General features: G+C 47.0%; 1 long non-coding RNA gene across 1 annotated transcript; it reads left to right on the forward strand.

Moving 5' to 3' along the window:
• The first annotated feature begins 10,646 nt into the window (after positions 1-10,646).
• LOC129137362 (uncharacterized) lies at positions 10,647-25,753 on the forward strand. Its single transcript, XR_008539849.1, has 2 exons — positions 10,647-10,967; positions 23,217-25,753. It is a non-coding gene; the product is annotated as an uncharacterized LOC129137362 (long non-coding RNA).
• The last annotated feature ends 66 nt before the right edge of the window (positions 25,754-25,819 follow it).

Consider the following 25,819-nt stretch of genomic DNA (forward strand, 5'->3'; position numbering starts at 1 on the left):
TGTCTGCATGTGTGGCAAGTAGCACAAAGAGGGAGGATGTTATTATGATGTCTGGAAGCAAAGGTCAACCTTGGAGTCTGGAAAGATCCTGGTTTATTTCTGTGTTGTAGACATGAAACTGGATGCTCCTGTTGGGTGACATCAACAGGGAATTAGCTGATTTCCAAGATACCCAGGTGGTGTCTGCACACACCCTCCCCGGCCCTGCCCTGGTGTGCCACGTGGAGCCGGGCTCCGTGGATAATGAGGGAGGCCACGAGGGGTGGGAGCTGGCCATCGTCTCTCCCAGGCTTATTTCTGAAGGTCCCTCCATCACCATCTTGAAAGCCACCATCCTTTTCAGGAAACAGAAAAAAGCGTAGTCTCTGGCGTTCCAAGAAGCCCACCAGGAGGAATGTAGAGAATCAAACGCGCTGGTCTCCCTCCAGCAGTTCCTCGGGGGAGAGAAATGATTTCTGATGCTAATGGCCAGCCCTTCCAACGCTGACATTTTCTTACATTGTACTTAAGCCCGGTTTGTTTTGCTTTCTGTCTCCACAACAATTACAAAGATTTATTTTTTATTGCTCCAGTTAACTCTGCCAGGACCACACTTCCTACTCCTTTTTAAAGGAACATCTCTACTGTCCGGCTGGGACTAGAAACTGAGCATTTTCAATCTCAAAAAGGAAAATAAACAAGGCTGAACTCATCTTCTGGAGAAGGGCCGGCACTTTTCTCCCGTGCGTGGTGCCAGAAGGGGCTTCTGGCTCTTTTCCTCATGACAGGGGGGTTCACCCAGCCACCCTGCTGCGGTCCCTGCATGAGGCGGCGTTGTCACAGTGCCAGGGAATTAGAAGCTATCCTCCCCAAATGGCTCCTCAGAGCACCCCCTGAGAGCTCAAAATGCACTTTGTTCTCACCAGCGGGTGACCTGCTTTCATGTGAGGTGACAGGGCCGGGGTCCTGGGGTGCATCTTTCTCAGATTTGATGTGCTGTTCTAAAGCAGTGGTTTCAGGGATGCGTGGAGAGGCCGGGCCACGCAAGAGAGGGGGCAGGAGAACCAGCACTTTGCATCCCTGCCCCTCCGGGTTCCAGCTGTGTGAGCAGGGAAAGTAACTGACCCTCTCTGAGCCCCAGTTTCATCCCTGGAAAGTGGGAGCGACAATAGCACCTGCCATCCTGGACTGCTGGGAGGATTCACTGACGCCACAGGTGGCACAGTGAGCTTGCACAGCCTGGCTGTGGAAACTGTGGTTGGTTGAATAATGGCCCCCCAAGGATGCCACATGCAAATCCCTGGAGCCTGTGAATATGCAACCTAACGTCGCAAAAGGGACTTTGCAGAGGCGATTAGGTTAACGGTCCTGAGATGAGGTGATCATTCTGGATTATCTAAGGGGGCCCAATGTCATCACAAAGGTTCTTGGAATGTGGTGGCAAGAGGGTCAGATTAGAGGAGATGGGTGAAGGGTAGCAGTGATTGGAGTGAGGTACTTTGAAGATGGATGGGGCCATGAGTCAAGGACTGTGGGCACTCCTAGAAGCTGGAAAAGTCAGGAAAGCAGACCCTCCCTGGAGGCTCCTGAAGGAACCAAGCCTGCTTACACCTCAGTTTTAGCCTAGTGAGACCTGTGTCAGACTTTTGGCCTCCAGAAATGTGAGAAAATGAAAGTGTGTTGTTTTAAGCCACTAGGTTTCTGGCCACTTGTTACCACAGCCACAGGAAATGAATACCATCCTATTATTACTATTGCTAATAGAGGAAAGACAACTTCACACTGAGCTTCCTCCCCAGACTGTCCTCTCAGGCCCCAGTTGGCCCCTAGTGCTCTGAGGCTTCCTGTTCATCCATCCATCCATCCATCCACTCATTCATCCCTCCATCCTTCTGTCCCTCCAACCCTTCATTCATTCATTTGTCCACCCATTCATTCATCCTTCCCTCCATCCCTTCATTCTTTCACTCATTCACTCATTCATCCATCCCTCCCCCCACTCATCCTTCCATCTTTCCCTCCATTCCTTCATCCATTCTTCCATCCACCTATTCATCTTCCATGCGTCCCTTCCTCCCTTGATCCATTTGTCCATTCACCCATTCATCCCTCCATCCTTCCCTCCATCATTTTGTCCATTCATCCATCTACCCACTCATCCTCCATACCTCCCTCCTTCCCTTCATGCACCCACCCATTTATCTCTCCATCCTTCCCTCCATTCCTTCATCCATTCATACATCTGCCCATCTGCTCATTTATCTCTCCCTCCATCCACCCATTTATCCCTCCATCCTTCCCTCCATCCCTTCATCGATTAATCCAACCACCCATCCATTTTCCATTCCTCCCTCCATCCCTTCATCCATCTACTCATTCATCATTCATCCCTCCATTCATTCTTCATTCATTCATCCATCCACCCATTCATCCTCCCCTCCATACCCCCATCCATCTGTTCATCCCTCCCTCCATCCCTTCATCCATTCTCCTATCCACCCATTCATCCCTCCAACCCCCCTCCATCCCTTCATCCATACACCCTTCCATTCTTCCATCCCTTCCTTCATCCCTTCATCCAACCACCCATCCATCCCTCCATCCCTCCCTCCTTCCCTTCATCCATCTACCCATTCATTCATTCATCCCTCAATCCATTCCTTCATTCATACATCCATCTGCCGATTCATCCTTCCCTCCATCCCTTCATTCATCCACCCATCCATCTGTCCATCCCTTCATCCATTCATCCATCCTCCCATCCCTTTCTTCCCTCCAACCCCTCTCCATCCCTCCCACCATTCATTTGTTCATCCACTCGGCCATTCACCCTCCATCCTTTCCTCTCTCTTCATCCCTCCCTCCATCTCTTCATCCATTCATCTATCCACTCATTCATTTATCTTTCCTTCCATACCTTCATTCATTTATCCATCCATTTATTTACTCATTTGCTTATTCATTTATCCATTCACTTACTCCTTCCTTCCTTCCTTCCTTCTTTCCTTAATACCTGGCATCAGCATGAGGGACTTTGCTGGGGGCTGACATCTTGGCCTCTCCTTGCTCCTGCCCACTTCTATCATGTCAGCAGCCAGAGTTATACTTCCAAGTGATGCCAGTCTACATGCCCTTCTGTTCATGACCCAGTGACTCCCTCTGTCCTCAGTCCTGTGCGAAAGTCCTTGCTCTGCCGCTTGGAGTTTGTCCCCTGTGCTCTCCCCTTTGCTTATTCTGTTGCAGCCCCTTCGACCCCTGGCTTTGCCTCCTGCCCCAGGCCTCTTGCACTTACCATGCCCCTGGGTGGAGCACCTTCCCCCAGGTGGCTGCATAACTTGCTGCCTCACCTTCTCAGGTCACCTCCTCAGCAAGACTCTTCCTGATTACTTTTCCCCTTTCTCGTTTTATTTTCCCTTCCTGCTCATTAACATCCATATCTTTCACTTCTAATTTTGTATTTCTTCTCTGCCTCTCCTGCTAAAAATATGCTCCCTTAAGGCAGAGTTTTTCACTGTTTTGTTCTGAGCTGTATCCTCCATGCCTGGCACATAGTAGGTGCTCAATAAATATTTGTGGAATTAGAGAATGAGTATGAGGTTCTTTAAAGCTGAATTCCAACCTAGCTCCCCAGCCTCATCTTGATTCTTAACCTATCTCATGTTCTATTCAATTGGCTGTTCCAGAAACATCTTTTTCTCTCAAGCTTTTTTGCTTTTGCACAGGTGAATGTCTTCTCTGCATGGTGAACACCTATGCATCCTTGAAAACCCATCTCCTTGACAAAGTTTTCTCTAATACTTTCATCCCAGGTTGTTTGCCTCTTCTCTCATGCATTTTAAAAGCACTTTATACTTCCTTCTATTAAGGAATTTATCTTGCTGTTCAGACTTTTTTTTTTAACACACCTCTTTCCCTGATCAGAGACTGTTAATGTCTATCTTACTTTTTGTTTTTTTGCACCATCTAGCAACTTGCTGGCATACAGTAGATGATTAGAAACAGTCAAAGAGTGAGTGAAAAAATGAATGAGTGAATGAATGAATAAATGCAGGGCAGGCAGGGACCTTGGTCTTATTTGACCCTGGATCTAGTCGTCAAGCAGTTTTTGGCACAGAGGAGGCATTCAGAAGAGTTTCTTGTCTATAAGAGCAAGGGTTTCTGGTCTATAAGAGTGAGGGTTTCTGGTCTATAAGAGCGAGGGTTTCTGGTCTATAGAGTGAGGGTTTCTTGTCTATAAGAGCGAGGGTTTCTGGTCTATAAGAGCGAGGGTTTCTGGTCTGTAAGAGCCAGGGTTTCTGGTCTATAAGCGTGAGGGTTTCTGGTCTATAAGAGCGAGGGTTTCTAGTCTATAAGAGCCAGGGTTTCTGGTCTATAAGCGTGAGGGTTTCTGGTCTATAAGAGCAAGGGTTTCTGGTCTATAAGAGCGAGGGTTTCTGGTCTGTAAGAGCGAGGGTTTCTTGTCTATAGAGCGAGCGTTTCTTGTCTATAGAGTGAGGGTTTCTGGTCTATAAGAGCGAGGGTTTCTGGTCTATAAGAGCCAGGGTTTCTTAACTATAAGAGTGAGGGTTTCTTGTCTATAAGAACAGGAGTTTGTATTTGTTTTGTTCACTCTTGCATTCCCCGTACTTAGAGCACCTCCTGGCACAGAGTAGGAGCTTAGAAATAATTGATGAGTGAATAAATTGTGAGAGACCTATTTTCATCAGCTCCCTCTCTCTCAGAGGCCTGCCATGGCTAGAGAGGAGCTTGTGTTTCCAGGCTGCTGAGGGCTCTTCCTCCTGTGTCATGCACCCACATGTCTGTGTGAATCAGAGCCTGTTGGACAAGGAGAGAGAGAGGTGGTCAAAGGGCATGAATCAGCCCACTTCTTGGCTTTTCCCAGACAAGGTGGCTCAAAATGTGTTCTGTGTAGGTCGGGTCTGGTTTTTATAGACTTCTGTGCACTAAAGTGAGGTCTGCAAATTGAGGGCTTGTTGGTCACTGTCTTATAGGCATGAGTCTCTGGCCAGCAGCCTTCTGCAAGAAGGAGACGCCATCCTCTCCTGGTGACATGTGCCCAAGGCCTGTATGCGGCCCCTCTCCTAGGACTGTGTGGGGCTGGGCTGCTCGTTGGAGAGGTGCACGGTGGTTTTCTGGGTGGGCCGTGCAATTCCTGCTGGCAAACACAATCATGGTGGAAGCTCTTCCAGGAAAGCACAGAGCGGTAGGGCAGAGTGTTCCCTGCATGGCCTCCTGGTCACAAGCTCACCTCTTCCTGCCATAACCTGGCCAAGGAGAGGAGAGCTCAGTCTTTGGTAACTTCCCCAGAGGGGCCTGGACCAGCCATATTCTCAGGATATGGCTTCTTACTGGGAGCCTTTGCTCTTGTGGCCATGGGGTGAGTTGCTGGCTGGACTTTCTCTGCCAGCACACACCCTTATATCACTGAACCCAGAAGGTTTCCTCCAAACAGGACCTTTGGCCACTGCTTGGAGGGAACTGGGGTGAGGGCATGGGGCTCTTTCATTTTGGAGACAACTAATCCAACCTGACATATCACCTAGGGTTCCCAGATTTAGAGAGAAAAATCAGAAACAAACAAAACAAAACAAAAACCAGGATGCCCAGTTAAATTTAAATTTTAGGTAAACTACAAATATTTTTATTTGTATAAGTAGGCCCCATGTAATATTTGGGCAGAAGCAATTGGATACCACACCCTTGTGCCCAAATAGCTAAAAGACTCTCTTTCCCAAAGGCAAAAGGGACCCTATTAGTTTGTTTTCACACTGCTGATGAAGACATACCCAAGGTTGGGAAATTTACAAAAAAAAAAAAAAAAAAAAAGAGGTTTATTGGACTTACAGTTCCACATGGCTGGGGAGGCCCCACAATCATGGCGGAAGGCAAGGAGGAGCAAGTCACATCTTAGGTGGGTGGCAGCAGGCAAAGAGAGAGGGTTGTGTAGGGAAACTCCCCTTTATAATCAGTCATCAGGTCTCACGAGACTTATTTGTTATCACGAGAACAGCAGGGGAAAGACCTGCCTCCATCATTCAGTTGCCTCCCACCGGGTCCCCCCGACGACACATGGGAATTCAAGATGAGATTTGACCATCTTGATATGGTCAGCCAAACCATATCAGGAGTGGAGTGAGTACAGGGACAACTGTGATCACTGGCGCTCACCCCCTGCCCCCCTCCCCTCTCCCCGCCATCCCCACACCATGAGGAGGCCCTCTGCACAAAGCATGTCTGCCCAGACTGTGCTGAACAAGACTTTCCTCCCGTTCTGCCTCCTGTCTGGTCTCTTTTGTCTCTGCCTTTTGCCAAGTTTTGTTCCACAGCCTTCCCAGCAAGGTGGGAGCTCCCCAGTCTCCTCCTCCTTCAGCAGAGAGTCCCTGTCTGCTGAAATGCACCCAGCCTATTTCTGTCACTGCCAGCACTATCTCCTGTTCTGCCAGTGAACTCTGCTTACCTGCCTATCAAGGCCAGATGCCCCTCTCTGGAGCCCTCTGGATTCCTTTCCCTGAGCTGCTCTAACAAAGAACCCCAGACAGGGTGGCTTAAACAGCAGAAATGGATCCTCTCACAGTTCTGGGTGCCAGAAGTTTGAGAGCAAGGTGTTGGCAGGGTGGGTTCCTTTGGAGGCTGTCAGGAATGCTCTTCTCCTGGCCTCTCCCTCACGTTCCGGTGGCTGTGGAGAGCCTTTGGCCCTGTCTCTGCCTGCATCAAGTCACTTTCCCTCTAGGCATGCCTATCTCGTGTCCACATTCCCTCTTTCTGAGGACACCAGTCAGACTGGATTAGGGCTCTAAGGACTTCATCTTCACTCATAACACCTGCAGCGACCTTATTTCCAAATGTAGTCACATTCTGCTGCTCTGGGGGTAGGACTTGAACACATGAGTTCTCAGGGGTGCAGTTCAGCCTGTAGCACCCTCCCTCCCATCATGGCCACTTCCCCTGAGTTTTCTGAGCGTTTTGTGCATTCCTCTTTGCTATGGTTGGGGTGTGTCTTCTCCCAAACTCAGGTTGAAATTTGATTCCCAGTGTTAGGCGTGGGGCCCAATAGGAGGTGTTTGGGTTATGGGGTGGAGCCCTCATGGACAGATGAATGGCCTCCCTCAAGGGTGAGTGAGTTCTCACTCTATTTGTTCCCATGAGAGCTGGTTGTTTAAAAGGCCTGTCACCTTTCCCCCATTCACTCGCCTCATCTCTCCCATGAGGTTGCTGCACACACAGCTCCCCTTCACCTTCTGCTATGACTGGAAGCAGCCTGAGGTCCTCACCAGAAGCAGATGCCCAATCTTGAACTTTCCAGCCACCAGAATTGTGAGCCAAATAAACCTTTTTTTCTTTATAAGTTACCCAGCCTCAGATATGCCTTTATAGCAACAGCAAACAGACTAAGACACTCTTTCTGCACATTTGCTATAGATGTAAGCTGCAGGAAGATGAGGAGTTTTGTCTCTATTGTAGACTGCTGTATTCCCAGCACCCCAAAATAGTGCCTGCCACAGAGTAGGAGCTCAATTTACGTTTGTTGAATGACTGAGAGAACTGACTCTCAGGGCATCTACTAGACTGAGTGTCCCCACCAGGGCAGGAACAGGGCAGCTTTATCAGTCCGGGGCCAGGCTTGGGGAAAACACTCAGTAAATGCTTGGGAAATTGAATCACTTTTTGGTCCAGCAGTGAAATTTCCTGTGACTCAGTAAATCACTTTAACTAATGAAGGAATAACAATCCCAGAGGAGCAGAAGTTTCAACTATGCAGATTATTTCTGAGATTTAAAAAGTGACTCTTCAAAGAAATAAGTCCCTGGAGGCTGTTGGCTCTCTATAAAGGCTGACTTTCCACTCTCTTAAGTAGCTCATTTTGGCCCCGAGACAAGATTCAGTTGGTGGTTTTTAATAAATAACGTTTTTGTATTACAAAAGTAAAATTTAGAAAATTTACAGAAGAAGGAATGAAGAGAAAACAACTCATTAGCCACAGACAACCAGATTATTCGTAATATGCCATTGTATTACTATTTCTTTCTGGTCGTTTTTGATATGTCTGTTTTTCTGTGATGCTAAACAAATTCGAATGCAATTGCATTGCTGCTTCAGTGAAACAAACATCCATTTCTAAAACGTTCTCCAGTTTCCATGTAGCTTAAATGCTCCAGAGGCGGCTAGTTGGTGGGGGTTGGGGAGTCTAGACGCGTCTGGAGGGAGAGGGGACAGGAGGGGCTCAGAGTGGGGGCCTGGGGTGGGAGGGACACATCCACTGAGAGGGACAAGGGGACAGCTCGTTCCGGGCAAGGTCGTTCCGGACTCCCAGGACCCAAATGCGCATGTGGACAGTGCTTTAGAGACCGAGTGCAAAAGGAGGACAAAGCTGGCCACCATAAACCCATTTCCTGGCCTCGGCTCCCAGTTCATCTGCAACTTGCACTTTTCCAATTACAAGCCCCTCTGCAGCCTGGGTGGGAAAGCGCACAGCTCCCACTGAGGGAGCAGGCTCCGAGCCGGCGGGGCTGGGGACGATGCCGCAGTGGGTATTTTGGAGGGGAAATGATACATCCCGATGGCCTGAATGCAGTGAGGCCGATTCGGCTTTGTGGTGGCCGCTGATGTCATTTCAGAGAAAGAGCTAAAGGGTTGTTTTGTTTTTCAGGCTGTCTCTGAAATTGTCTCTCTCTCTCTCCTTTTTTTTTTATTAAAAAAACTTCTGATTTTATCTGAAAACGGATGTTCCAAACCCCAAACCGCCAACCCGGGCTTGCTCGAAGGCCCCTTCCCTGGTCGGTGCTGGCGCCGGGTGCTGGGTGCAGACTGGGAAAGGCCGGGTCGCTTGGTTCAATCCACCACAGAGCTCCCAAACCTCGTTCGTGCCGGCCTGTTGTGGGGCCCAGGAGCTGGGCAGAGGGCGGGAAGACCGGCGAGGGGCTGGCAGGGAGACGTCTGCGGAGGGGGTTCAGCTCGTAGAAGGCAGCCATCGTTATCCAAGAATGCCACTGCGTGTGCTCCAAAATTCTATCTTCCGAGGGCGCGTGGGAGGCTCACCCTTGGCTGACACGCTGGGAACTCAGCGGATGATGTCGTCTGGGCTGGCACCCACAGTCCCGATAAACAGGAGAGAGGGAGGGAGAGATGGGAGAAGGGCCCGCCTCCTGCCCGATGGGGCACGAGGGGTTAACCGCAGGCCTACTCCAGCCTGGAAGTCCCCTGGACTCTCCTCTGATCCACCCAGTCCTCCAACTGGGGGGTGCGTATTCAGAAAGGACCCTCATTGCCCCTTTAGCACATTTCCGTTGCCCTCCAAGTCCTCACGCGTTTCTGTCTGCTGGTTGGGTAGACTGTGATCGGCCACTAATTGGTAGGGAAACGTAATTCTGCATTGCCGGTTATCGAGGCCTTACTACGTGGCCAAGTTCAACACTGCTGGCTTTCTATATGCCATCTCCGTTAATTCACACATCCACAGTGTGGCATGATCCATTTTCCAGATGAAGAAACTAAGACTCAGAGCTTCAGGTCACCCAGCCAGGAAGCAAGTGAGCTGGGATTCTAGCTGCCTCTGCTGGGCTTCTTTTTTCCCATTGCCTTCAGGGAAGGGTGACTGTCGTGGGTTAAATGTTTCCCCCCAGAAAGATTTGCTCACATCTGAACCCCCGGTACCCACGAATGTAACCCTATTTGGAAAAAGGGCCTTTGCAGATGTCATGAAGTTAAGTGAGTTCATCCTGGATTGACAGTGGGCCCTAAGTTCAGTGCCAAGTATCCTTATGACAGTCAGAGAAGATGACGCAGACACGGGACAGAGCAGGCCGTGTGGAGACAGAGGCAGAGGATGGAGTGACACAGCTACCAGCCAAAGAGCACCAAGGTTGGCTGGAGCCCCCAGCAGCGGGACAGAGGCGCAGAACATATGACCACAGGAGCACCTGGAAAGGACCAAACCCAGCAACACTTGAATGTGGACTTTTAGCCTCCAGAACCATGAGAAAGTAAGACTCTGCTGGGCTGTGCCACGCACCCGGAACACCCATCCAGCCGCCCTGAAGGCTGCGGGCCTCTCCGCCTTTGGTTCTCGTGTGCCTCTTCAGGTATGAGGGGTTCCAGCACCAGGCTGGCCCTGGCAGCCGGGAGCCAGGTCAGTGCCTTCCAAACATCCCTGCCTTCCACCACATGCAGGGGCCTTCCCAAAGGGAGAGCCTGCATTGCCCAAGTCTCCAGCAGGTCCTGGGCACGTGTATGTCCCTTCCTCCTACCCATGCTCATCCCAGGAGAGCCATGGCTCAACTATTCGACAAAAACGTGTAGCACATCCGTGGGGTGCCAGGCCCCACTGCGGGGCAGAGGACAGTGAACACAACCAAGTTCCTTTCCTTGAGTGAGTTATGTGGGAGGGTGAGAGAGAGGGAACAATCAATGAATGAAGCAAAGAGAGGGAGGAGGAGGGAAGGAAGAAAAGAAGGAAGGAGGGGAGAAGGAAAAGAAGGAAGGAGGGAAGGAAAAAAGAAGGAAGGAGGGAAACAAGGGAGGGAGAGAAGAAAGGAGGGAAGGAAGGGAGGGAGGGAGGGAAGAAAGGAGGAAAGGAAGGGAGGGAGGGAAGGGAGGAAGGAAGGAAGGAGAGAGGGAGGGAGGAAAGAGGGAAGGAGGGAGGGAGACAGGAAGGAGGGAGGGAGGGAGGAAGGAAGACCGTTCCATGCAGTGATAAGCAAAATGAAGTGAAACCAAGTCTGTGGAAAGGTGGAGTGTGCTGGGAGGCTGTGGAGGAAGACTGTCGGGTGGGGCCGTGCACTGTGCCCACGTGGAGGCGGGCACCCCAGTGGACCCTGCGCTTGCTATTTGACTGGATTCTCACAGCAGCTCTCAGAAATCTGCACCGTGACTCCGATTTGACTGATGGAGACCCAGATACCCAGAGAGATTAAGCAGCTCCGGCCAGGCCATGGCTGACGTTCCAGCTCCCTCTCACTGGGTGACAACTGGCTCCCTCTGTCCCCCACGCGGTAAGAAAATCCACAGCCTTCTTTGATTTTGTTTATAAGTCTTGGGGTTGACTGGACTCAGCCAGCACTTCTCTCTCAGGGTCCTCAGGCCAGGGCAGTGAGACGTGCCAGTCTGGGGCATCTCTCGGGTTCCTCCCTCACAAGGCTGGAGCCCAGCTGGGAAGACCCAAAATGGCCGGTGTTGCAGCTGCTGGAGGTTCTCTCTCCATCTCCCTCTCCCCACCTGTCTCCACCTCTCCCTCTTCCTCCCTCTCTCCACCTCTCCATCTCCCTCTCCCTACCTGTCTCTTCCTCCCTCCACATCTCTCTTTGCCTCTCTCTTCATCTTTCTGTCTCTCCCTCCATTTCTCTCTTGTCCCTCTCTCCATCTCTCTGTCTCTCTCTTCATCTCTCCCTGCCTCTTTCTCTCTCTGTGTGTTTCTGTCTCTCCCTCCACATCTCTCTCTTTGTTTCTCTCTCCATCTTTCTGTTTCTTCCTCCATTTCTCTCTTGTCCCTCTCTCTATCTCTCTTTGTCTCTCTCTCCATCTCTGTCTGCCTCTTTCTCTCTGTGTGTTTGTCTCTCTCTCTACATCTCTCTGTGTGTCTCTCTCCATTTCTCTTTCTCTCTTTCCATCATTTTTTCTCTCTCCATCCATCTTTCTCGTCCCTCTCTCGATCTCTTTTTGTCTCTCTCTCTATTTCTGTTTCTCTCTCTGTGTCTCTGTTTCTCTCTCTCTGTTTCTCTCTCTATATATATATGTACATATATGTGTGTATACATGTGTGTATATATATGTGTATAGATATGTGTGTGTGTATATATATATTTGTGTGTGTGTGTGTATGTGTATGTATGTATGTGTGTGTGTATATATATATATATATATATATATATATATATATATATATGCCATAGGGTGATTGGATGTCTATTGTGGCAGTGGGAGGCTCCCAGAGTGAGTGTCCCAAGAAACTTGGGCAGAGGTGGCCTGGCCTCTCCTAGCCCACCTGGGAGGTCACACAGCAGCATGTCTGTCATGCCCCACTCAGGGTGCAGCTGTAGAGCCTCGCCCTGTACAGTGGGGTGGGGGTGGGGCTGCCCCTCTCCATGGCAGGAAGGCCACAGAAGGTGCTATGGGTTTTACATTCTCCCCAGCTCGGCCCCACCCCATACGACGCTCATCAGCCCTCCCCTTCCTGCAGCTTCTCACACCCCCCACTCTCCCCGTCTCCAGCAGGGCTTCACGTCCACCTGCTTCCCTGAGAGGCAGTGAGATGCTCTTTCGTGGAGCGGGCCAGCTGGCATGGCCTCAGAGGCCTCCTCACCACAACTGGGCCTGCTGGACCCCCGCCCCCTGGGCCGGTCCTCCCCAGCTATGAGAATACAACTGCACACCCAGGAAGGCCAGTTTGGGCAAATTCCCACGATCCATATTCTTCCTGAGACATGGCTGCAGAGTTGTGAAACTTCCCGAAGAAATATTTGTTATAACTAAAGTGTATTTTGGGTGTTGGAAATATAAACTTTGGTGCTTGACCAGGTGTGACCATAGACTAGTCCATAATGGAATGAAATGCACAGTCCGTGGATTTCCACCACAGGTTTATATTTTTAACATTTACAACCAATAAATGTTGGCTCCAACATCAACAGAAGAAAAGGAAGACCATAAATCCTTCCTTTCCAGTAGTAAAGGGAGTGGAATCCCAGACCATAACCCTTGCTATCATATTTTAATAGCCACTGCTAATGGAATGCTTACCACATCCAGATTCTGCACTGAGCTTTTGCATTCATCATCAAAGTGGGTCCTTCAACAACCCCATTATTATTCCCATTTTGGAGAGAATAAAACGGAGGCTTAGAGATTGTTAGTCACTTGCTCCAGGTCACATGTTAGCAAAAACCAGAGCCGGATCAAGAATATCCCTGTCACTAAATGGACATCCCATATTATCACATCTCTGTCACTGAAGCTTTTCTGTAAGGGGCAGAATATTTCAAAAGCTACACATCGGTTTTCTCTGCAGAATGTGATCAGAATGCTGCACCTTCGAAAAAATTATTTGTGACATGAAACTGTGGTACTTGGCTGAGAGTTTTGAGAAAAACAAGAGTTGGTAGGTGGATTTATTTTGAAGGTTAGCCTTGGACAAGGTTCAAGTGAGCTAGTTCTCTTAGAGAATTCCTTAGACAAGAGGAAAGGAGGAAGAGCGAGTGTCCTTTGTTTCCAGGGAGATTCTGACCAAGAACACACTAGACAAAACCAATGGGCCAGGTGTAGTGGCTCACTCCTGTAATCCCAGCACTTTGGGAGGCTGAGGCAGGCAGATCGCTTGAGGTCAGGAGTTTGAGACCAGCCTGGCCAACGTGGTGAAAGCCTGTCTCTACTAAAAATACAAAAACAAACAAACAAACAAAATAGCCAGGTGTGGTGGCAGGCACCTGTAATTCCAGCTACTTGGGAGGCTGGGGAAGGAGAATCGCTTGAACCGGGGAAGCAGAGATTGCAGTGAGCTAAGGTCGCACCATTGCACTCCAGCCTAGGCAACAGAGTGAGACTCCCTCTCAAAAAACAAAACAAAAACAAACAAACAAAAAAACAATGAACCCAAAAGTTGCTTCTTTGAGAAGATCAATACAATGGATAAACATCTAACCAGGTTGATCAGGAAAGGGGAGAAAAGGCACAAATTACCAGTTATTAGGGAAGAGTTTTTTTTTTTCTTTTCTTTTTTTTTTTAACGGAGTCTCGCTCTGTCGCCAGGGTGGAATGCAGTGGCGCGATCTCGACTCACTGCAACCTCCGCCTCCCAGGTTCAAGCGATTCTCTGACCTCAGCCTCCTAAGTAGCTGGGACTAAACGTGCATGCCACCATGCCCAGCTAATTTTTTGTATTTTTAGTAGAGACAGGGTTTCACCATGTTGGCCAGGATGGTCTTGATCTCCTGACCTTGTGATCCGCCCGCCTCGGCCTCCCTAAGTGCTGGGATTACAGGCATGAGCCACCAAGGCTGGCCAGGGATGAGATTGTTGACATCACTGCAGATCTTACAGACAACTTGGGGAAAGTGGACAAATTGCTTGAAAGGCACAAACTACTAAGTTAACTCATGAAAAAATGGATAACCTGAACAGTCCTATCTATGAAAGTAACTATATTTGTAGTTAGAAACCTTCTCACCAAGAACACTCCAGGTCCATATGGCTTCACTGATGAATTCTACCAAGGCTTTAAGGAGACTAACGATTCCAAGTTTACATAAACTTTTCCAGAAAACCGAAAAGGGGAGAGCACTTTCTCATTCATTTAATGAGGTCAGCATTATCCTAATACCAACGTCAGACAAAGCAATTACAAGACAAGAAAACCACAGGGCAATATTCCTCATGAACACAGAAGCAACAATTCTAAATAAAATTTTAGGAAATCAAACCCAACAAAGGATAATACATCACGTGTAAGTGAGTCCCAAGAATGCAAGATTAGATGATTTGAAAATCAATCAATGTAATTCATCATCGTGACAAACTAAACAAGAAAATCATGGCTGGGGGTGGTGGCTCATGCCTGAATCCCAGCACTTTGGGAGGCCGAGGCAGGTGGATCACTTGAGTTCAGGAGTTTGAGACCAGCCTGGCCAACATGGTGAAACCGTGTCTCTACTAAAAATACAAAAATTAGCTGGGCGTGGTGGCATATGCCTGTAATCCCAGCTACTTGGGAGGCTGAGCAGAAGAATCACTTGAACTAGGGAGGCAGAGGTTGCAGTGAACCGAGATTGTGCCACTGCACTCCAGCCTGGGCGACAGAGTGACACTCCATGAAAGAAAAAAGAAAGAAAGAAAGAAAAGAAAAGAGAGAAAAAAGAAAATCATGATAATCTAATAGTGGCAGGAAAAGCATCTGACAAAACCCAACATTCATTCCTAATTAAAAAAACTCTGAGAAAACAAGGAATAGAAGGACATCCCCCTCATTTTGAAAAACACAGTCACAACTCACCCAGTATGAAATAGATAATTTCAATAGTCCTATAAGTACTTTAAAAATTAAATTAATAATTTTTAAATTACCACAAAAGAAATCTTGTTCATATGGCTTTACTGGAGAATTCTACCAAATGTTTAAACAAGAATTAACACCAATTTTATACAGTCTCTTCTGAGAAATACATGAGATGGGGATACTTTGCAGTTCATTCTGTGAAGCTAGTATTACACTAATACCGAAACCAGACAAAGGCAATAAAATTTTAGTCTAATATTCCCCGTGAATGTAGAGGCAAACATTCTTGACTATATATCGGCAAACAGAATTCAGTAATATATAAGAAGAATTATACACCATAACCAAGTAGGATTAATTCCAAGGATGCAGGCATGTTTCAATACTCAAAAATTATGAGTATTGAACATAATCCACCCTACTGACAAGTTAAAGAAGAAAAATCACATATTCACATTAATCAATGCAAAAACAGCATTGATAAAATTCAACATCCGTTTGTGATTTTAAAAAAAGCTCAGAAAAATAGAAATAGGGGAGAAACTTCCTGACTTGACAAAATGCATCTACAAAAAGCTACAGATAACATTATACTTAGTTGTGGAAGTCTAAATGTTTTCCCCCTAAGATTGAGAACACAGCAAGAATGTCCACTCTCCCTACTCTTATTCAGTGTAGTGCTATAGGTTCTAGCCAGAATAATAAACACCAAAATTAAAAATACAATTCCACTTATAATTGCTCAAACTATGTAGTAAATGTAACAAAACACATACCTTGTATGCTGAAAAATATACAATGTTGATGAAGGAAATCAAAGAAGGTCTTAATAAATGGAGTGATATACTGCATTCAGGGATTGAAAGACTCAACATAGTAAAGAGGTCAATTCTCTTCAAATTGATATACAAGTTTAATGCAATTAATATCAAAAAAACGGCAGAATTTTTTAACAGATGGACAGGGTTATTCTAAAATTTATTTGAAAATGGAAAGAAACTAGGTACGTTCAAATAATTTTGAAAAAAAGAAGAATAAAGTGAGAAGAATCAGTCTCCCCTATGTCAAGGGTGACTACATAGCTACAGTAATCAAGAAGGCAGTGATAATGGTGGAAGGATAGACATATGTCAATGGAACAGAATAGAGACTCAGAAATAGAACCACACCAATATGCCCAACTGATTTTTAACAAAGATGCAATTCAATGAAGAAAAAAAGACCCTTTTCAACAAACAGTGCTAGAGAATAGCACATAGGCAATAAAATGAACATCTATGTAAGGTTCACACCTTATACAAAAATCAATTCAAAATGTATAATGAATTTAAATGTAAAATATAAAACTATGAAACTTTCAGGAAAAATGTCTTAGGAATATAGGCCTAGGCAAAAAGGTCTTAAGACTTAACACCAGTAGCACAATCCACAAAAGAAAAAGATTGATAAATTCAACTGCATCAGAATTAAAAACTTTTGCTCTTGAAAGATACTTTTCTAAGGATAAAAAGAAGATCCACAGAGTGAGAGAAAATATTTGCAAACAACATATCTGAAAAAGGACTAGTATCCAGAATATATAAAGAACTGTCAAGACTCAGTTAAACCAAATGATCCAATTAGGCAAAAGACATGACGAAACATTTCACTGAAGAGATTACACCGATGGTAAATAAGCACATGAAAAAACACTGAACGTCACCAGCCTTCATAGAATTGAAGAGAGTTAGGGCCTTGCTCCGGATTAGGCTTTGGCTCAAGGCAATGTTGTAGTTAGTTTGATCCTTTATTCAGACCCTAAACCTTTCACCATATCAGCAGTAAGGCTATTTCACTTTCTTATCATTCATGTGTTCACTGGAGTAGCACTTTTAATTTCCTTCAAAAGCTTTTACTTTGCATGCACAACTTGGCCAACTGTTTGGTGCAAGAGGCCTAGTTTCAGCCTACCTTGGCTTCTGACATGGCTTCCTCCCTAAGCTTAATCGTTTCAGCTCTCGGTGTAAAGTGAGACCTGTGACTCTTCCTTTCACTCAAACACTTACAGGCCACTGTAGGATGATTCCTTGACCTAATTTCAATATTATTATGTTGCAGTGAATAGAGAGGCCCGAGGACAGGGAGAGAGATGGGGGAAGAGCCGGTGAAACAGAACACACACGCCGTTTATTGATTTAAGTTCACTGTCTTATAGGGGCATGGTTCATGGTGCCCCAAAACAATTACAATAGTAACGAAGCTCACCGATCGCAGATCACCATAACAGAAGTAATCATAATGAAACAGTTTGAAACACTGTGAGAATTACTCAAATGTGACAGAGCCATGACATAAGCACATACTGTTGGGAAAATGGTGCTGATAGACTTGCTCCATGCAAGGTCTCCACAAACCCTCAGTTTGTAAGAAACACAGACAGTAAAGCACTTAAATGCATAATAAAACAAGGGAGGCCTGCACACTCCAGTAAAGCTATTTATTTATTTATTTATTTATTTATTTATTTATTTATTTTAAGATGGAGTCTCGCTCTGTTGCCCAGGCTGGAGTGCAGTGACGTGATCTCGACTCACTGCAAGCTCCACCTCCTGGATTCATGCCATTCTCCTGCCTCAGCCTCCCGAGTAGCTGGGACTGCAGGCGCCTGCCACTGCGCCAGGCTAATTTTTTGTATTTTTAGTAGAGACGGGGTTTCACTGTGTTAGCCAGGATGGTCTCAATCTCCTGACCTCGTGATCCGCCCACCTCGGCCTCCCAAAGGAGTAAAGCTCTTTAAAAAAGAAAGAGTCTGGACAAGTAAATGTTGCCCTTTTAGAGTTTTTTGCTTTTCTAACAGAAAGAGACGTTAGAGACCGTCTAACCTCGTTGTTTTCCAACTGTGTTTCTTGGAACCTGAGGTGGACTATGATTTGCAAAGATGTCTGCGATCATACCTGATGCCTGTAGGCTCTTCCACAACATGGTCTTGCCTCACCTGTTACTGAGAGGGAGACCTGTGTTCCCTGTGGTTGAATTTGGTGGCCCTTTGACCATCGATAGAATGTGGTGAAAGTAAGGCTGTGTGACTCCTGCGACTAGGTCACATGGGCCACATGTCTTCCACCTGGTTCTCTGGAAACTCTTGCTCTGGAGGAAGCCAGCCACCAAGTAAGAAATCTGACAACCCTGAGACTGCCATGCTGGAGAGGCCACATGTGGATGCATTGGCTGACAGCCCCTGCATCAACACCAGCCACGTGAGCAAGACACCTTGGACACACATGCAGCCTGTCAAGCCTCCAGCTGCCTGCAGCCCAAGCCAACACCTGGCTGCACTCTCTTGAGAGACTCCAAGTGATGATTGCCCAGTCAATCCCTCTCTAAATCCCAGCCCACCAAATCGTAAACAAAGTAAAAGGGCAATCGTTTGATAGCACTGATTTCTGGGGTAATTGGTTACGTAGCAATAGTAACCAAACTAGACCATGCCAGGGATCCCTGGAAGGCAGAGAGAGGGCAGGGTGAGGATCTTCATGGTGGGGGTTCTGGTAGCCTCCCTCCCGCCTTCCCTACTTGCTCAGGTGAGAGGAATTCGACTTGTTGGAGAAAAGTTCCCCTGGTCTCACCTAGCCCCTTCATTTTGGAGATCAGGATACAGAGGCAAAGCAGGGAAGTAATGAGCTGAGGACGGTTTACAAGGCTAGGACGTGAACATGCCATTTCTCACCCTAGAATCTGGCAACTCCAAGTCCAGGGCTCCAATCTGAACATATCGGCTGGCCATTGGGAAGCTCCCAAGTCAATTCTGGGCTTTCTTAGTGCTCCCACTGTAATCTCAATAACACAGAATTTTTTTTCCAATTCAAGTTGTGAATCTTAAAGCAAATCTGTCAGTTAGAAGAGAGTCATCAGGTTCTGTAGTTAAGGTCTTCCAGTGCTAATTCAAGCATTCTCCTTTCAATCTAGCAGAAGCTACACCCCACATGTGTGTCCTATGTGATCATAACTTTGTTTTTAAAGCATTACCTGGGGAAGCATTTCTTATAAAAATTGTAGAAACAACATAACACTCTCACCCACATGTATTTCCTTTCAGTTTCAACCCATCCAGTCCTGGCAACTCCTATAAGCATCTGCTGTGTTACTTTTTTCCTTCTTCTCCTTTAATGCCAGGGACCTCGTGCTGGGGACCTCGGTAGACCAGGAAGCCACAGTTGGGAATGCATTCAGAGACCATTAGTTCAGGAAGCACAGTGAAATCCAAAGAAACCATGAACCAGTGAGTTGGAAAACACTCTATGAAAGGCCTTTTCAGGCAGTTTCTTTCAGGAGGAGTTTGTTTTTGGATTAAAGGAGTTTATTCAGGTATTCACAAATACCCAGGCTCTCGGCAGCAGCTGGAACGTGGAAAGCCCTCAGTCATAATCAATGGCCGTAGAGCAGACTGGCATGTTCTGCTTGAGCAACACAAGGATGAAAGGGGCATAATTAGGTGACACGCCTTCAGAGGAGATGAAAGGCCCAAGACATCCTCAAAAACGGAGGCGAAATATACCCTGAAGTCACTACTTTCTTTATTTTGGAAGTAGCAGTTCCAATAAAAGCCTAGGTGTCAAAGGCATTGGGATGCAGCCAAGCCTTGGACGCGGTTGCTTTCTTTCTTTCTCGCCCCTGCCGCCCTTTTCTTGCTTGGGGAAGAAAACTGATGGAAATGTCACTCCTGTATTTCCTGCACTCCTAGCAAATGGTGTAAATGCCTCGCTCCTTAACCAGGGACTCCAGGCTGAGCTGACACTTTGATGGGCTTCCAGGCGGGGTGCATGAGAGGACCACAGGGGTTAATGGAGTAGGTCGGATTTGAAATCTCCCCCGACATCAGATTCTTCAGGGTTTTCTCAGTGGCTCATTTGTATTTTGGAGTCAGTCAGCTGGTTACAAAACAGCGCCCTTCCTCTGCTTAGAGACCTGAGAAAGCTTAGGACACTTCATAGTCCTCTTGCAAGCTCCCTTGCCTTGGAAAATTCTTATTTCCTCATTCAATTCAATACAGAAGATGAGCTGTTTTCATGAACAAGGGGTTTTGTGCTGAGGGCATTGAACAATCTATCCCACCCACCGTTCATTTTCAGATGGGAAGGGGAAGCCCGGCTGAGACTGGGTGACTTGCTCTGAGTGGTAGAACTAGAGCCAAAGAGAAATTTGGGAGAAGTTTTGACCCCCAAAAGAGTGCTTTTTCTCCTGTTTGAGCTATTCCTTTTCCACTTCCCTTTATTTTTAATCCTTTAATGGACATACTCTGACTGTGTTCTGAGCACTCATTAACACATATTTAAATAATTATGGAAAAATCCGCATTTTATGCATCCTTAAGCACTTTGACCTCTGGGTTTCTGCAGCTGGGGTTTACGGAGCTTCAAATATTTGGCACCTTTTAATCCCTGCTCTCACTGCTTCTTTTGCTCCTGTGGTCTTGAAGGAACCCACACAACACACCTGCCTTGTTGAGCTCAGTCTCCAAAATGCTCACACAAACACTCGGCTTTTGCTTTTTCTTCTCCCCGCTTCCCCCCACCCTTTCCTGGCTGAAGTGGAGAGTGGGGAATGAATGTGCTATTGAAAAGCCACGTTGACAACACTACTAAATAAGGATTCCTCTTGGTTGGCAGAATTTTTCCAGTTTAGACCAGGGCTGCATGGAAGGAGATGGGAGGGTGTTCCTCGGCCGGCACAGTGATTGTAGCGTGAGGCAGAAGTTTCCACAAAAATGAAATCACGTTGTCCTACAGAATGCTTTTGGGGCCGTCTATGTCATGCTCCTTTTTCCTTGGTTAGAGCTAATGGCATAATATTTCATGGTACAGATGGACGGTTGACTTCAAAACCAAGTGTCTACTGATGGGACAAATGGACATCTGGGTTGTCATCTATTTGTTTAATTTACTTAATTTTGCTATTATTGACAGCGTCTGATAAACATCTTTGCATACAGGACTTTTCGGTCTAGTCTGAATATATTTACTTGCGACATATTCCTACAGGTGCTGTTCTAGAAAGGGTCTGTTCTCCTTACATTTGGACCTGTATTTCCAAGCTGGTCTTGAGAAAGGTGGGGGTGATTTTTTTTTTTTTTTTTTTTTTTTTTGAGATGGAGTCTCGCACCCTCGCCCAGGCTGGAGTGCAGTGGCACAATCTCGGCTCACTGTCGGCTCCGTCTCCTGGGTTCACGCCATTCTCCTGCCTCAGCCTCCCAAGTTGCTGGGACTACAGGCACCCACCACCAAGCCTGGCTAATTTTTTTTGTATTTTTAGTAGAGACGAGGTTTCACCGTGTTAGCAGGATGGTCGTGATCTCCTGAACTTGTGATCCACCCTCCTTGGCCTCTCAAAGTGCTGGGATTACAGGCGTGCGCCACCGCTCCCAGCCGCGATTTTGAATTCCGCCATCAGCTTTGGAGAATGCCCGCCATGCCCTCTGCCTTCACCAGCACTGTGGTTCCTCAGGAAAAACAGCCTTCATCCATACAGGGTTGCAACGCCCCGTCTGCTGGGGATGTGTTGCTTGACGTGAGACTCAAAGGCTGAAGAGGAGCGGTCCAGGCTGGGGAAGAGGGTTTCAGGTGGGGAAAAGAGTTGGACCTTGGCAGGGGAGCAGCAGGCAGGAGGAGTATTTACCCTTGTATTTACGTCCCCATGGTGCTCCCTTGGGCTGGCAGCATCCGTTGACTGAAGGGACACGTTGGCTGGCCCTCTCCCGCAGGTGCAGCTCACTCTGTGTGCCCCGTGACAGTCACTCCCACTGCTGCTAGCCTGGGCTGCTTCTCCCTTGTTACGGTTTCCTTTAGTCCCGGCCAAGCCTGTGTAAGTAGCTTGTTTATTAAACTCTCTCGATGGTCCTATTTGAGAGCATCACCTGTTTCTTCCTGCAACCCTGCCTGGCACAAAGGGATGATCACCGTGATCCTTAATCATTTTACAAGATGAACAAACGTACAGTTCAACACAGCAAGACGACAGACAAACAAGAAAGATAACAAACATCACCATGCTTGAGAGGAAAAGAAGAGAGTGGAACTAACTGTGGGAGAGGACCTCATACACCCAAACAAGGCCCGTCAATAACTTCTGCTCCTCGGATCCCAGATCTGCCCCTCTCTGTATTCTTTATTGCTCATCATTGTTGAAGACATGACCAGCCACACAACTGGCCAGGCAGGAAGCATGGTGGTCATCGAATGGACTCTGTTCACAGTTGGCGTTTGCATGACGAAATAGTGCTGTACTGGCCGAGCACAGTGGCTCACGCCTGTAATCCCAGCACTTTGGGAGGCCAAGGCAGATGGATCACGAGGTCAGGAGATCGAGACCATCCTGGCTAACACGGTGAAACCCCGTCTCTACTAAAAATACAAAAAAGTTAGCCAGGCGTGTTGGTGGGCACCTGTAGTCCCAGCTACTCGGGAGGCTGAGGCAGGAGAATGGCGTGAACCTGGGAGGCGGAGCTTGCAGTGAGCCGAGATCAAGCCACTGCACTCCAGCCTGGGTGACAGAGCAAGACTCCGTCTCAAAAAAAAAAAAAAAAAAAAAGATACAGTGCTGTCTTATACGGGCTCTGCATGGCATGTCTCTGGTGCTTCTGCTGTGGGAAATCTGTCCTGCTATCATATGTGCCCAAACCCACCAAGGATTATAAATGCTGAAGCGTAAGGGGTAAGCACAAGTTACTAGAGTTTTGTTGAAATATGCAATTACATATTGTTATTTACTTAGTACTTGTCTTCAAATCCGCTCACTTTTTATAAGAATGCAGTTATCTTCAAGCCAAGAAATACTACTGCAAAATTAAGAGTTTTATGCCCTTAATGTGTATCTTAAAATCTTAACTTAACTTTAAATATGCAACTATCTTAAAAAGTCGGTGTATGACCTAAAACATCTTGTGTGTCAGCAGTTGGAACACTTACTGCATTGTAAAAAAACATCGCCTTGACCCAAGACAGGGTGAGGAGCCATTCGTATACCTGCGTATGACCTCAGGCAAGGCTCTTGATGTTTCTGGGACTCTTGTAAAATGATGGCAATTGTATCCACCTTGCAGCATTGTTATAATCATTAGCAATTCATTGGGCCATCTCTCCATGCATCCATCCATGCATCTACCCATCCATCCATCCAAACTCAATCTTGTTCCAAAGGGAACTGAAGTCTACTCACCGGCCCTGTATGCAGTAAGTCCGCCATGCATTGAAGCTACTAACCAGCGTCATCAATCTTATTCCAGCCTTCTTCAGCTTGCTGCCTTTGCTGGGGAAGTGCCCACTCAGGACAGCTGAGGAGACGGAGCCACGGAGGTTGACATAGGAGGTGATGGAACAGCCAGTTTTCCTGCTGAGCCCATCCGTATAGACAGCCGGCATGCATTGATGTGTCTCTCTCCCAGCTTCAACCCCTGTCTGCAGAGCTGGAGACTCCGACTGTTCCCGCATGTCCCTTCTCTGTTGTTACCTGCCGTCCAGACAAAAATGGCATAGTAAAATAAAAGTTGAGAGAATGCACAAACTGATCTTTATTTTCTCCAACATCAAAGCGTGATTGATTGATTTATATTTATTTATTTATTTTATTTTTGAGACAGAATTTCACTCTGTTGACCAGGCTGGACTGCAATGGCTCACTGCAACCTCCGCCTCCCTGGTTCAAGCAATTCTCCTGCCTCAGCCTCCTACATAGCTGGGATTACAGACATCCACCACCACACCTGGCTAATTTTTTGTATTTAGTAGAGTCAGAGTTTCACCATGTTTGTCAGGCTGGTCTCGAACTGCTGACCTCAGGTGATCCACCCACCTTGGCCTCCCAAAGTGCTGAGATTACAGGTGTGCACCACCGCACCCAGCCGCATGATTTTTTTTCTTTCTGTTCTAGACAATTTGAAAACACGAATGAGAAGAAGAAACAGAATCCCCCTAATCCTAACTGCATCAAACACAGCAAGCACTTCAACATTCATCTCTGTGGACCCTTTCTTGCTAGGAAAGCTGGAGATTTTCCCTACATAATTATGCTTAAAAAAAAAAAACCTTTCAAGTTTAGAATAGTTTTATATTTGCAGAGAAATTGTGACAGTAGTACAGAGAAATACACCCCACACCCAGTTCCCCCTATTATTAACATCTTACATTAGTATGGTGGAACATTTGTTACAATTAATGCAGAATGAGACATTTTTATTAACTGAAGTCCATACTTGATGTTCTTTTTCTGTCCCAGAATCCCACTTTGCATTTAGTCATTGTGTGTCCCCAGGCTCCTCTTGGCTGTGACACTTTCTGACTCTCCTTGTCTTTGATGATCCTGAGAGTTTTAACGAGGACTGGTCAGGTGTTTTGTAGAACGTCCCTCAATTTGATCGCCTGATTTTTTTTTTTCTTTTTTTTTTTTTGAGATGGAGTCTTGCTCTGTCATCAAGGCTGGAGTGCTGTGGCTCGATCTCGGCTCCCTGCAACCTCGCCTCCCAGGTTCAAGCAATTCTGCTGCCTCAACCTCTCATGTAGCTGGGACTACAGGCACGTGTCACCACGTCTGGCTAATTTTTGTATTTTTAGCAGATACCTGGTTTCACCGTGTTGGCCAGGCTGATCTCAAACTCCTGACCTCAAGTGATCTGCCCGTCTCAGCCTCCCAAAGTGCTGGGATTACAGGCATGAGCCACCGCTCCCAGCCTGGTGTTTTTCATGATTAAACTAATCAGGTTTTTGGGAGTGACACTTTTTAAACCCCTTGTTTAAGTTTCTATTATGAAGGATAGGAGAGAAGAGCTGATAACTTTTGGGGATAGCTAAGAAGAAAGCATGTTGCTACATTTTTGCCTCCACTCAATTAGTGAGTGTAGTTTGAGGCCACCTGACTACAGGGCTGCCTTCTCTCCCCTTTCCCATCTCTACGCTCCAGTCTCCACTGCCTGAAGGAAAGAAGCTTTTGAAACTTGAATCCCATCTCATCACTTCCTGGCTGAAAGCGCCGGCGCTGCTGTGGCTGTGGTCCTTGGGCAGGATTCCAAATCCTTCTTCTGAGCTTTCAAAGCCCTCATCTGGCTCCAGAAGTTCCTTACCCCTGGTCTTAGTTTGAGACAAAAATTTGGATGCAAGTAGTTGATTTGGGGTGGGACTGGTGATCCAGGAAGCAGGGGAGAAGGGGTGGGGTGGAAGGAAACTGTGAAAGGGCATGGGCAATGTCAGCAAGGGGGTCTCGTTTCTGCTGGAGACCCCCAAGGAGTGTGCAGAACCTCCTCTGAGTCTGCCAGCTCCTGTTCTTTTTGATTTGGGGATGCTCCTGGGTCATTACTGTCTGGATGTCCAGCCTGCTTCCTGTTAAGCAGGGTGGTGTTGGGGACCTGCCCCCTCCAGCTGTGGGGGCATCCAGGTGGGCCATGGGAGGCGGTGGGCCCCACAGCCTCCTTCTCTGATGGGCTTTCCTGGACACATTGGACACTGTCTTCCCACCACCCCACCTCCCGGTTAGCCTGGCCACCTTCTCACTCAAAATGCATGGTCTCCAAAGTGGGTGCTTGTGGGTCAGACCACCTCAGAAGTGACCTCCAGGAGAGGGAGGTAAATAACAGAACTTCTACTTACATCTTTTTTTCATCTCAAAGTAAAAGAGACCAAGTCTTATGAAGGCACTGACACCATGGCATGTGTTCTGTGAGGTTTTCCTCCATTTGGAGGTGCTGTATTAAAAATGTAAGAGATTTTTTCCCTTTCTGAGGAGCACTCAAGAGGGATATTGAAATAAACTAAACTCAGAACCAGATTCTTACATCTCTGTGTTAAAAAGTGTGAAAGATTTTCAAAACAACATTGATCTGTAATCACAGTGCCTCTG

The sequence above is a fragment of the Pan troglodytes genome, chromosome 18 (assembly GCF_028858775.2).
Source record: "Pan troglodytes isolate AG18354 chromosome 18, NHGRI_mPanTro3-v2.0_pri, whole genome shotgun sequence".
NCBI lineage: Eukaryota > Metazoa > Chordata > Mammalia > Primates > Hominidae > Pan > Pan troglodytes.